The 13,782-nt window shown below is 41.4% G+C and overlaps 1 pseudogene across 1 annotated transcript; it reads left to right on the top strand.

The window, feature by feature from the left end:
- The first annotated feature begins 10,153 nt into the window (after nucleotides 1-10,153).
- Nucleotides 10,154-12,499, top strand: LOC308655150 (T-cell surface glycoprotein CD1b-like; annotated as a pseudogene). The gene is made up of 5 exons: nucleotides 10,154-10,262; nucleotides 10,520-10,786; nucleotides 11,409-11,686; nucleotides 11,880-12,158; nucleotides 12,402-12,499. The product of its transcript is annotated as a T-cell surface glycoprotein CD1b-like (transcript).
- The last annotated feature ends 1,283 nt before the right edge of the window (nucleotides 12,500-13,782 follow it).

Below are 13,782 nucleotides of genomic sequence, written 5' to 3'. Positions count from 1 at the left end.
GGGGCAGGATGGCTCTTCGACCTTAAGGGTTGAGCTTCCAGGCTGGAAAGAGAGCAAGAGCTGTGTTTGCTTTATTTTTATGGGGGAACTTCAAAGGTTTTCTACAGAATGTTCTTAGAAAATTAAGGTAGGAGTTGGGCTGTCCAGTTCCCAATGGGTCAGGCCTAACTCCGGAGCTAGGAGATCAATCTTCCTACCCAGAGAAGACTGAAGTCACCTGTGTTGCATAATCTATTAAGTGAGAGGGGTCAAAAAATATCTTGCAATGCCAGACCAAAATCTCCTCGGCTCAAGGCTGATTAAAGACACTAATTAGCTCAAGAGTGGCTTCCCACACCAACATACGGGGAGTATGTCCTTATTAAGGTGACCTCTCTTAGGTAAGTTCTCATTCTACTTTCAGTCCCTTTGTCTGAAAAAAAAAATTGAGGGGCTTTAATGCATATGATCAAAGGATCATTTATATAAGAGGTTACATTAGGATTTGTTGTTTTAGATAGAATTTCATATCTGAGGATAATGCTAAATTGCCCAGACTTGGTTTAGAGAGAAATACAACTTATGGGAAAGAGGGGGAAAAGGTTGTTAGTGGCATTTTCCCCAGTGATCAACAGATCCACTTCTCTTAACATGTCCTATTATTTCCAAGGAAGCTCTTTTACCAGGTGGTGAACAGAAGGTCAGAACTCAGGGACAGTTACAAACCACAAAGATTTTACTACAACATGAGTTAATTTCTACTTATTATCACTATAAAGAATAATAATACATTCCCCGCAATGGTTTGCCAGTCCTCTATTTTGCAACACTTGGGTCTATGTGCTTTACTTTCACAAGCCTGATCACAGATCAGACTGTCATGAGTTGTTCCAGACCCAGGGTTTGATGATCAGTTGTGTCTTTGTTGATTCTGCTGTGAGCCAGCTATGAGATCATCAGAACAAAGTCAAGGAAGAAGAGTGACAAATAAACCTACAGTCAAGATCACAGCAGTTGAAAAAGTTTTTATGTTTCATTCAATATTTTCAGGCACCCAGTGTTCAGCCTACTCTGTATACTTCAGGTTCACTGTGTGAACAGGTTTTAAGAACCCAGGTAAGGGGTTGCACTTGGACGTGAGAGGGATTGGTATGAGTGCCTGCAAGGTCTGTGCACACTCAAGCAGAGAAGCAATGACAAGCAAGAGGCACCAGGGACAGGCCCAGCGCTTGCCCGTCCAAGACACACTCATACCACTGTTGCTGCCACCACGAACATACCATCTAGGCTTTAAACTTGGCTCAGGGAACCAACACATCTGCAAAGATGTGAACATGATATCAGCTAAAGAAACACTCGGCACTTTCTTTTCACAGATTACTACCTTCTGTTCCATGAGGACTCCTCTCTCCATGAATGACCCTTTTGCCAAACATAACCTGAGTAGGAAAAATATTTCAAAATTCACATTCTTAACTCTCCTAATCAAGGGTGCCCAGGACACAGGGCCACAACAAACTTTTGCACTAATAAAATGTCCTGTGAGAATACAAATTAATAGGTAAAAATGGAACCCAGTTTTCTGAGTCCCCAATAAATAATATGTTGATAAATATCCTAAAATACTACCTCTAAAGCAAAGGAGATGATCATCTCCATTTATGTAGAAAGATCATTTAACAAAGTCACAAAGTTTATCTTGAAAGCAACTCTCTCAACAGTAAGATAGAGAAAGGAATTTCCTCAACATAATAAAAGACAACTATGCAAATCTCCCATCATGAATGTGGAAAAATTGAACATGTAACTCCAAGTAATCTACTACAAGACAAGGATGCCCCCACCTACCACTTCTATTGAGCATATCACTAGAAATCCTAGCAAAACCAATCAGGCAAAAAAAAAAAAAAAAAAAAAAAAGAAAAGAAAAGAAATAAAAACACCTATTTGAAGGGAAAGGCTAAAATCATCGCTGCTTTAACATGTTATATCCTGTAGATAGAGGATCTCAAACATTTATAACAAATAAATGAATTCAGTGAAACTGCAGAATACAAAGCATAGAAAAAATGAGCATTTCTATATACAAACAACAGTCTACACACAAAAAAATGAAAAATAAAATCTCATGTATCATAGTATTAAAAATAAAATATTTAGGAAATAATTTAAACAGCATGTAAATGATATGTATGCTAAATACCATGAATGTTAACTAAGTAAAGAGGACTCAAGCAAATGGAAAGATATCCCTTGCTCATGGATTTAAAAATATTGTTCAAACTTCAATATTACTCAAAGTGATCTACAGATTCTAATTAATACCTATCAAGCAAATGACCTAGAATAGGCAAAAACAAACAATTGTGCAGAAAAAAATAGAGCCATCACTCCACCTGATTTTAAATGTTTGAGGAGATGGATATGTTTCACCTGATTATACCATGTTTGTATGCATTGAAATGTCACACGGTACTCCATTAATATGTAAAACATTTCTATTTTTAATGTATCAGTGAAAAAATGAATATAATTTAAATGAATAAATAAAATAATATGGCAAAGCTCCGAAGTAATTGAAAGTGCAATTAGTATAAAAAAGGCACACACCAGAGGGACAGAATGAGGAGCCCAGAAATGAACTCAAACATATTTGTTAAACTAATTTTCAGCATGAGTGTCAAGAGTATGTAATGGGGAAATGATAGTCTCTTTAATAAATGGTCACTGAAAAAAATGGATTTTCACAGGCACAATAGTTAACGGGACACATATTTCACCATACACTAAAGTCGATTCTAAATCGATTAAAGATATAATGCCTACAACCATGAAATTCTTAGAAGAAAAGATAAGGGAATTTGTGAATATCACCCCCAAAACTCAATTTCCAAGAGCAAAGATAAATGAACAAAACTATACAAACTCACAGAACTACAGAAACACCAATATCCAGACTTAAACATGGACAAAGACTTGAATGATGTTTTTTTTTTCAAAGAGGACATAGAAATGGCCAGTAGATGTATGAAAAGATGCACCCAAATCACTAGTCATCAGGGAAGTGAAAATTGAAACTACAAGGAGACAGCACCTCATAACTTTTAGAGGGGATATTATCAGAAACACAAGGGACAGTAAGCATTATTGAAGGTGTGCAAAAATGAGAAGCCCTGTGTATGGCTGGCAGGAATATCTCTTGGTGCAGCCATTATGGAATACAGTGTGGAGGTTCCTAGATAAATTTAAAAGAGAATTGGCATAGGACCAGCTTCCAACTATATACCTAAAGGAGATGAAATCAGTATCTTATAAAGTTATCTGCAGTCTCATATTCATTGCACAATTGTTGACAGTAGCCAAGATACAGAAATAACAAAACAAACACAGAAACAACCAAAGTGTCCATCAACAAACGGCAAAAGAAAAGTGAGTTTGAATATTCTTCAGCTTTAAAAAAAGAAAAAGAAGAAGGAGGAGGAGGAGGATATCTTGCCATTTGCAAGCACATAGATACAAGAAGAGAATTAAAGAGCAATGGCTAGGGACGTGGGGGAGGGCAGGAAAAGGGGAGATGTAGGTTTGATTAATTCTATATCAAATATGCAGAAAGAATAAGTGCCGAGATCATATATATAATCAGTATAGTTACATTATAATATAACAATAATATTGACTATACTAAATATTATTAATATTGTTGGATTCAGAATATTTGCTAAAAGAGAAGATTTTTAGATACTCTTGCCCCAAATCAATCAATAGTAACTCATTGTGAGATAATTGATTTGTCACTTTGCTATGTACCATATCAATTTTCATATGTATATATACACATCAAAGCAATGTGTTGTATACCTAAACTATACATGATGAAAAGTTTTTAATACAAAATAAATTTAATAATCCATTTTCATTCATTACAAAATCCTTGTTATTTTCTGACCTATGAAAACTTGGTCAGAGTCTGTGATTACTAAGTGCAATGCCAATTTGAAACCATGTGGTAAGGAGTGATTATTGATTTTCAATGAATAATTTTACATATGCAAAGAGAGAGAAAGTAATATAAATAACTGACATTTTCCTGCATAGGTTTAAAAACATTTTCAACTCTTTATTGAAGGAAATTTCATATGTCATATACCTTACATGAAATTTTCAACAGGTATATCTAAAACATAAACATTATTTTTTTTAATGTGTCACAAAAATTACCTTATGATACCTAAAAATCAAAGTTTTCTCACTATCATTAAATAGCTAATTACCACTCAAAATTCCCCCACTGTCTCACGAATTATATTTTTATAATTTATTGAATTAGAATAATAGTAAGGCCTTACCTTGAATCTTTCTAACCTATCACTTTCTCCTCTCATTTTAAAATAGGATAATATGGTTTCAAAAACCAATTCCAAGAACTAGATTAGTTTGATTTTCTAGATCTTCTCAAAGAAAAAAGGAAAATACTATGGTTTTTGAAGGGTAAATATCATCCTCAAGTCATACTTATGCTTTCAATTCATGATCATAACAACAGGGTTCTACTCATCCATCTCACATCTACTTTTCTCCCACACAGAAAATCCTAGTTCCCACTGAATTTACCTAAAAACATATCACTACATACTCACCACATCCCCCAAGTGCCCACGTCAGACTTAAAAACCACCAATGTCATTACTGAAAACTACTTTTTTATTTATTTATTTTTTTGACCCTAGAGTATATTTCCCTAGAAGGTAAAGTAAAATAGCCTACTTTAAATCTACTTCAGATAGCCCCTGGCTCCGTGGAATGGCATCAACTTGGGTAGTGTTCTTGTTCAATTTATATTTTGCTTCAATTTTTACAAATCGATGTTTTGTTCAGTAATTTTGACAAAATTTACACTTGGAGCAGCATTTCCAGAATAGCAGGGCAAAGAACAGAATATCCTTTCCCCCCAAACTCAGCGATAATACAGGATAAAATTCCCAAAATAAAATACCTCCGCATCCGGAATGACCGAGGGCGACAACAAATTGAGAAGAGCTCGCTCACAAACAAGGACCCCAGGCTCCTGAGAACAGTGGGGGCTGCACAACTTAACATGGGGAAGCGCCTGCCCTTGCCCTGGCCAGACAGTCAGCTGGGCTGAGGACCAGCAGTCCTGCTGCCACGGAGGGGAGACCCCACTTGGAACTCCACAGACAGGCCCCATGCCAAGAGAGCTTGTTGAGACAATAGCCACAGGTGGTTAAAAAGCCAAAGGTCAGCCCCACAGCTGCTAGAGGCTGCAGAACTGGAGGCAGAGAAGGATGAGGCAGGGCTGAGCAAAGATACCTGGGAGAGGAGACAGGCAGAGTGGACTCTGAGAGGTGCCCATTTGTTTGCAGGGGTCTGGAAGTCTGCACACAGGCTGAGGAAGGGCCAAAGAGGGATGTGGGGCGCTACCCCTGAGCTATTTGAGCCTCTTCACTGGCCTTGGAGCCAAGGAGATTTCGGGCTGGCGTTGCCAGCGATTTTGTGGCTCCTTCCACTAACTGGATTGTGCAATGCATGTGACCTCTGTCTTCCTTGGGCCAGGAAGACCAATCTCCTTGCTCCAGAGTTGGGCGTGACCCATTGCTACTGGACAGTCCACCTCCTGTCTTAACTGGCTAAGAACGTTCTGTAGAAAGCCTTTGAAGTTCCCCCAGATACATAAAGCAGGCACAGCTCTTGCTCTCTCTTTCCAGCCTGGAAGCTCGGTCCTTAAGGACGATGCGCTGTCCTGCTCCTGCTTCTTTAAAACTATTTTCTGTGTGGTGGGATTTTTCACCATATTTCTCAGCCAGCCCACTCCACATAAGGGGAACCCAGCTTCCCAGGCCTGCAATGGCCACGGCGAGGGAGCGACAGTTATCAACCTCTTCTGGTTACACACGAGGACTTGAACAAAGAGAAAGCACAAGCCAGGACAGATTTGCCAACTGCTCAGGTGTTATGTGTGCCCCAACCACCAGCAAAAGGCAGAAGCTTAACTAGCTTAAGGTGCTAGGCACAGTCACTGGCCACTCATTGTCTACCAGGTAGGAAAGGGAGGGAAGGGGAAAGGGACTGAAGAAACAATTGTAAAAACAACAACAATAAACAACACTGAGCAGAGACATCAGTGACTACAAACTGCATGGCTATAAGAATTTACAAAGTGGGGCTGGGGATGTGGCTCAAGCGGTAGCGCGTTCGCCTGGCATGCGTGCGACCCGGGTTTGATCCTCACCACCATGTACCAACAAAGATGTTGTGTCCACCGAGAACTAAAAAATAAATATTAAAAACTCTCTCTCTCTCTCCTCTCTCACTCTCTCTTAAAAAAAAAAAAAAAAGAATTTACAAAGTTAATCCAGGCACATAACCAATCAAAAATTTTTCTCATTATATATCTTACACTTAGAGCAGGATAATACAAAATAGAAAACACAAAAATGCAAAAGAATCCAAACAAAAACAATGACTTGATTTAAAGAGTCCTGTACTAGAAACAAACCAAAATTTTCTTAAATGAGATGATGAATAATAAATATTCAATAAAATTTCATTCAACAATAAAAAAGGAACAATTTTCCTTATATAATTAGCAACAGAGATTCCTTTCCATAATATAAATGGAAAACAAAAAGCCCAATATAAAATATGCCTACTAGGTATTCCCATTTTAAGTAGCTCAGGAAATATAGTTCTATCCTTAAGAGGCATAAAGCAGGAGATTAGTTGCAAAAGGCCAGGTTGGGGTGGTTTTGAAGAAATCCAAGTATTAAGCGTTATGGGATTCTGGATCATGATTGTAGTGTTGTTTACCAGGGCAAACATATTTGTTGAAATAAATGGAACTGGATATTTAAGATACATGCATTTTACTGAAAATTATACATTAATAAAGTCGATTTAATAAAACCTGTGGTAACAAAACCATAGAAACAGTACATAGGACATGGTCAGATGGAAAAAGCAAACATTCAACGTCAGCAGGACACAGTCTCAGCTGTTTCACCCCCACTACTTCAGCATCTATGGGTGACTCTCTCCTATTTAGTGCTTAGCAAATGCTGTTGAATTAATGAATGAAATCTAAAGGGACTACACAGTCTAGCCATGGTGCTCTCAGGACATTCTTGTTGGAAATTTGTCTTCCATACACTGCTGGTTGCCTTGATCTCATCTCAACCCAGAGGACAAATTATATTGCTCTTTTTTTAAAAAAAAATATTTTGGGACATCTCTGCCCACATACAACTCACATGTGACTTGCTTCTCTCCTCTCTCCCCTCACTCCTCTCTCTCTCTCTCTCTCTCTCTCTCTCTCTCCCCCTCTCTCTTTCTCTCTCCCCCTACCAACTGAAACTAGTTGTCTCACAAACATCATTGGAAGGTATATAATGAGAAAAATTTACCAACACAATAGATAATCCAACACAGGGACAGGTGAGGCTTTTGGGTTTTGTTTGGTTTTCCACTGAGCACATATGACATGTAAAAAATGTCCATTGTCATGGTCCCTACACCCAAGACACTTAAAAATAAAAGACAAAACAGACCCCAGTAATATCAGTACAGGCAGGAAGTGAGGCATGCATGCAATAAAGTCCAGTTGAAGTGCTCTCTGGGTGTAGATGAGGAAAAACCTGCTTCCCTTCAAGGGTCAAGAAAAATCTCTGGAGGAACTGGCATCAGGGCTTTGAAGGCTGAGTACTACATTGAAAATGGTGAATCTAAGAATACTATTTCCCAGTTACAGAAAATAGATTGCCTTACATGAGCAAATGATTATTAGGTAGAACGGGGAAAAATATCTGGAGAGTAGAAGAGAGGAAGGACATTCCTATGCTGTCCTAAGTTCCTAGGCTGTGGGGCTCCCATCACATTGAGGAAGCATGAGGAATGGAGAAGCATCTCATGCCGAATAGTATTATGGCCTGGGAAGGAAAAGAAATGAGAGAAACTCTAAATATGTTGGGGAAGGTTGCTGAGGATAAAGTGGAGTGATCAAGACAGAAAAGTTAAGACAGGTGACAATGGAATGTAGAACAAGAAATTGGGAAAAGAAAATTTGAAGAACCCATGAGTCCTTCTTGAAACAAATTACAAAGACTTTCAAAAGTATTAGGGGCACCATTGCTGCCAAGGGGATGAAACTCACGGAAAGGGGTTCACTGTGGATACTGGACACACACTTGGATTTCACCTTAACCCCACCGCTGATTCTACTCCCTCCTCTAATTTCCTTACTGAACATGTACATTCTGGGGATGAGCCAATCAGGCATCCTGTTTCAATCACTCTGTTCCTACTTTTCCAAGAAATGTTCCTTGTCTAACTCCAAATCTCATGGATCTACATGTCCCTCTTGTTCCACTTTTCTGTTCCTCAAATCATCCATGTTCATTCCTTTCTCACAATTCTTTCTGCATCAGGCATCACCAAACTTTCCTCTTAGGACCAAGACCACCTGCTCACATTTCCAACTCCCATTTCCATGACCCCAGCAGAGGGTCATGTCCTGGCCTGCTGGGCTGCTAGCTTCACTCCACTGGACAGGCCAGCTGCCCCATCAGCTAACACACCCAGGATGGCCAAAGACAGTTTTAGTCAGCTTTGCTTTCCCATGACCAAGAGACCAGAGAAGAAAACTTAGAGCAGGGAAAGTTTATTTGGGGCTCACAATTCCAGAGGTTTAGTCCATGCTTGACTGAGTCCACTGTTCTTGGTCAAGGTGAGGCAGCAGCATATCATGGCGGAAGGGCCCAGTGGATGAAAGCCACTCAGCTTGTGCTGAAGTCAGAAAGCAAAGACAGGGAAGGGACACAGGGCACAGGGAAATGCACCTTCCAGGACATGCCTCCAAACCCACCTCCTCCAGCCCTGCCCCACCTGCCTGCAGTTACCACCCAGTCCCATGCATTCAAACCAACATGGATCCATTAGGTTACAGTTCTCGTGATCCAGTCATTTACCTTAGACTATTCCTACATGAAGAGAGGAGATTCAGCATCATCTCATAACCATAACAGAAACCATGGCACATCAGCATTAGGAAGAAGATAATTTTGTTTAAAAAACAATTGCTGCTGTTCACCCCACATGCACATCATCTAAACAAGTTTTGGATAGAAACCAGATACTTTGCAAATGAGCAATAGTCAGTCACCTGAGGACTGGGTGAAAGGACAGCCACGAATCTGGACTCACTGCAGAGAGCACAAAAGAGATTCATATGTGAGGACTTATGCAGAGCTAGGAAGACATTATGCATTTAATATGCAAAATTATACTGTTTTCTCTCTGGTAAACTTATATCAGGCAAACTTCATTATGTCCTTTTCTTTGTCCTGTTTAACCAGTGTGATATAAAGGGTCAAGTCTTCCATTTAAATATCTTATGGGAAAGGGGATGCATGGACCTAAAGTATCCTCTTGAGGTACCAGGGACAGCTGATACTTGCATTATGATGAATGATACTAGTAACTTGTCAAGTTTCTGCAGAATGTGACCACATTTCTTGGACAAAATAATCAAGTCTACAAGGTCTGGTTCAAGCAATGAGGCTAAATATTGCATCGATAAGTAGTGTCCCCAGGACTGGGTCAGAGGTAGATTTGATACCTGGATATCTAGCACTCCAAGCAACGGAAAAGGACATATGGGAAGCAGAAACATGGTTGGAAAACCAATAAGAATGAAAATTAGGGAAACCAGAGAAGGTGCATGATACAGGAAAGAGACACCGAGGACCTTGGCAAGGGCTAATGACAATGCAGAGAAAGCAGTGGGAGAGAGGGAGGCTGCATTGGGCAGATAAACCAAAAGAACCATTCCAGATTAAAGAAGATTGGATCAATTGTTCAGTATTTCCCCAATAATTGACAGATATGTAAATAAGGGATTAAGGACATGAAGTGACCTTTGAAAATCATATAGGGACTTTTGTGAGCTCATCTGAAGAAAGCTGAGGACCCGGAGAGAGGCTGGAAACTTTGGAAGTGAGACTAAGTCTGAGAGCTCAGGGCTGCAGGGGAAATGAGAGGTGGAGTGGGAGTTCCAGCATTTGGGAAGCACATTTGTTCTCGACATGCACGTTGTACGAGAAAGCAGTTTGCCAGTTTAAAGAAGGAAGACACTACAGAGTGCAGAGAAACAGGGTTTGCTGACATGAGAGATCAAACACCAGCTGAGCATCAGAAGTCCTCTGTCAGCGAAATGCTGCTCCTGCTACTTGTATTGCTAGCAGTTCTCCTCCCAGGTGGTGACAATCAAGAAGGTAAGCATAGCGCTGGCAGCTCATGAACTGGTGCAGAGGGTCTGGTTGAAAGTAGGTTGCGTTTGCCCAGGTGCACCTGGACTTTCAGCCCTCTTCCACCATGTTGGAGGGGGCAACCTGAGGCCCTGGGGCTCTCAAATGTGTCAGGTGTTATATTTCTGCAGACCCTGGGATCTTAGTATCTTTCAAGTGTCGATAGTTTTTCTTTCTCTCTAACTTCTCCCCTTCACTTAAGTTTTTTCTGGTTTTCTTCACAGCCTCCCCAGGGCCGACCTCATTCCATATCATCCAAATCTCAGTCTTTGCCAACAGCACCTGGACAAAACATTGTGGCTCAGGCTGGTTGGGTGATCTGCAAATTCATGGCTGGGATAGTGACACAGGCACTGATATATTCCTGAAGCCCTGGTCTAAGGGCAACCTCAGTGATGTGGAAGTTGCAGAGATGGACAATATCTTTTGATTCTACTACTTTGGATTTACCAGGGAAGTGCAGGAACACATACTTGACCTTCAGTTCAAATGTGAGTTCTGTCCTCAAAACTGGGTTCTTTCTGTGACCCTTGGTTCTCACTCCTGTGGTCCTTCCCCTTCCTCCCTTCTTTACCCAGAGGCATGCACACACTTCTCTAGAGCAAGCTCCCTCTCTGACTCCTCTCCTCCACAATCTCTGACCTGGGTGGCTCCTCACTCCTCTCTGACAGATAAAGGTGTCTGCTGTATGACTAGCCCCTGGTATGTCTCCTGTGAAACTTTCTCCTTAAGTTCCTACTTGTGCCTGAGTTCTGTATAGTGTGGCCCATCATCTTATCCACCCCTTCAAACATTGCCATGAGTTCTTCCTTCCCTGGGGACTTCTGCTTCCTTTGGGATATCCGTGCTGGTGACAGCATGTCCCTGGCCTTTTCCCTCTGCCTCTCCTCTGCCCTGTAACCACCATCCTCTTTACCACAGCACTGTTCCCTTCATGAGAGGCACAAGACTCCCCAACACTCTGCCTCCAAAAGTCTCTAAATGCTGTATTAACTTATTGTTTCACATTCCAGAATTTTTCCTCACCCAGAATCTGTATCCTGGGTCCTTCCCACATCCCTTTCTTCTTGTTTGATGATTAGTAACTTTTATATCTGTTTTCCTTCTGCACAGACCCCTTAGAGATCAGAGCATAGGAGGCTGTGAGCTACAGTCTGGGGGAGCCATCGTAAGTTCCTGGAAGGGGGCTGTAGGAGGCCTGGATTTCCTGAGCATCAATACTACCTGTTGGCCTGCCCCAGGACCCAGCAGCAGCAGGGCAGAGAAGGTCTGTGAAATCTTTGCAAATTACAAAGGCATCTTTGACACAGTAGAGCACCTGCTCTATGAAACCTGTCCCCGGTTTCTCTTGAGCGTCCTGGAGGCAGGGAAGGTGGACCTCCAGAGACAAGGTGAGTCCTGCCGTTTCCCTTTCAGTTCTCCTTAAATCCAAGAGTGGGCAAGCACCCAGGGAGGAGGAGGGCTTCATCAAGGATCTGTTGCATTCCCAAAGGAACACAAGGGCTTAAGGTGCACATCAGTCTGCGTCCATGTGCTCTGGCTCAGCACCAGCAGGTGGCACTCTCCCTGCCCCTGTTGCCCTAGTGAAGCCCGAGGCCTGGCTGTCCAGTGGCCCCAGCCCTGGACCTGGCCGTGTGCTGCTGGTGTGCCACGTGTCTGGCTTCTACCCAAAGCCCATGTGGGTGATGTGGATGCGAGGTGACCAGGAGCATCAGGGCACTCAGAGAGGTGACTTCCTGCCCAATGGTGATGGGACCTGGAACCTCCGAACAACCCTGGAGGTGGCAGCTGGGGAGGCAGCTGGCCTGGCCTGCAGGGTGAAGCACAGCAGCCTAGGGGGACAGGACCTCGTCCTCTACTGGGGTGAGAAAGGGCTGGGGCCCAGCTGGAGGTGGAGAGAGGGGGTGCCCCAGCACAGAGGATGGGACTGGGAAGGATGGGGAAGAGGAGGAAGAAGGCAGGGGGAGGGGTGGTGGTCAGAGAGGGGAGGGAGGTGAGGAGAGTGGACCTCTAGAAAATGAAGGCTGCAGAGCTGGACGCAGGGAGGCCAGGGAATGAATGCATGAGATTCGCAGTGATGATCTGTGTCCTCCCTCCCCACGGCAGGACGCTCCATCCCCATTGGCCTGGTCATTCTGGCAATTACAGTGCCCACTCTGATCTTCCTGCTGGGCCTTGTGTTATGGTTCTGGAGACGCAGGTGAGCTTCTATTTCCTTAATCTTCCTTTGCTGTCCACCCTCCCACTCTTCCTACCCTGTGTCTATTTACATTATGTCAACCTCCATTTTCCACCAGACCTTTCTTCTTAACTCCATCTCCTGCATGGAGCTAATATAAAAATGTGGTAAATGACACATACTACGATTTAATATCTGTACCATTTTAAGTGTGTTAAATGCATTCGCATTCTGTGCATCCGTCACCATCACCCACATCCCCAATCTTTTTCATCTTGCAAAATGGAAACTTACTTTCCACCTAAAAACTCTTCTCTGTTCCCTTCCTCCCTACTGGTTGGTGGCCCTTCCACTTTCCATCTCTACCAATTTGACGACCCTCTTCAAGTCTTATAATTGGAATCATGCAGTCTTTGTCACTTTGTGACAGGTTTATTGTATTTAGCAGTTTGATCACATGGTTTATGTATGTTGTAGCATACATCAGAATTTCCTTTCATCTGAAGGTTGAGTAATATTCCACTGTATGTGCACAACGTGCCTTTCCCCATGTATCCACTACTAGACTCCTGGGTTCCTGTACCATCGACTATTGTGAATTATGTCACTATGAATGTGGATGTACACACATCTCTTATATTGAGCTGTTATTTTTTCTTGTTTTCTTGATAGGTCATATCAGGACATCTAGGGAGGACTTATTATGTCACCTCACATCTGTGATAAATATGTAAAACCCAGAAACTTCAAATGTCAGACCAACTGGAATCTCATATTTCATGAGATGATAATCATTGTTTCTATCAAATCAGGATTCTAATAGTTTACAGGAAAACAATCACTCTCTGTATACCAGCAGAAAATAAGGAACATTGAACTTATTTTGAGATAATATTAGCAGTAAAACCACCCAGATTTCATCATTTATTTCTGCCTTGCTGACAGTGTTTTACATCTTTTGTTAAGTAAATGTTGTGACTTACATGTAAGGATTTTCAAATGATAAAACAACATTATGTCTCTGTAACTTACTTGTTTCTGTATAAAGTCTGCAAGTATATTGAAAATACATTTTAAATTTTGTTTATGGTTTTTCATTTTAGTTCATGTAATTCTTACAATTTTCTTGTCTGACATTGGTATTATGGGTTTTTTGACTATATAAAAGAAGTTATAAAATGTTTCTATTTCGTTTTGTTACTCTCCACAGTATGGGGCAGTTTGTATGTGCTCATTTTTTTCCTTGTATTTTTCCTTTATATTTTTTTTTATAAATATTTGACAGAATTCACCAGGGAAACTTCAGGG

Source organism: Spermophilus citellus, assembly GCF_964194105.1.
Source record: "Spermophilus citellus genome assembly, chromosome: 9".
Classification (NCBI taxonomy): domain Eukaryota; kingdom Metazoa; phylum Chordata; class Mammalia; order Rodentia; family Sciuridae; genus Spermophilus; species Spermophilus citellus.
Note: the sequence above shows the minus strand (reverse complement) of the source record. Positions and strands in the feature narration are given on the sequence as shown.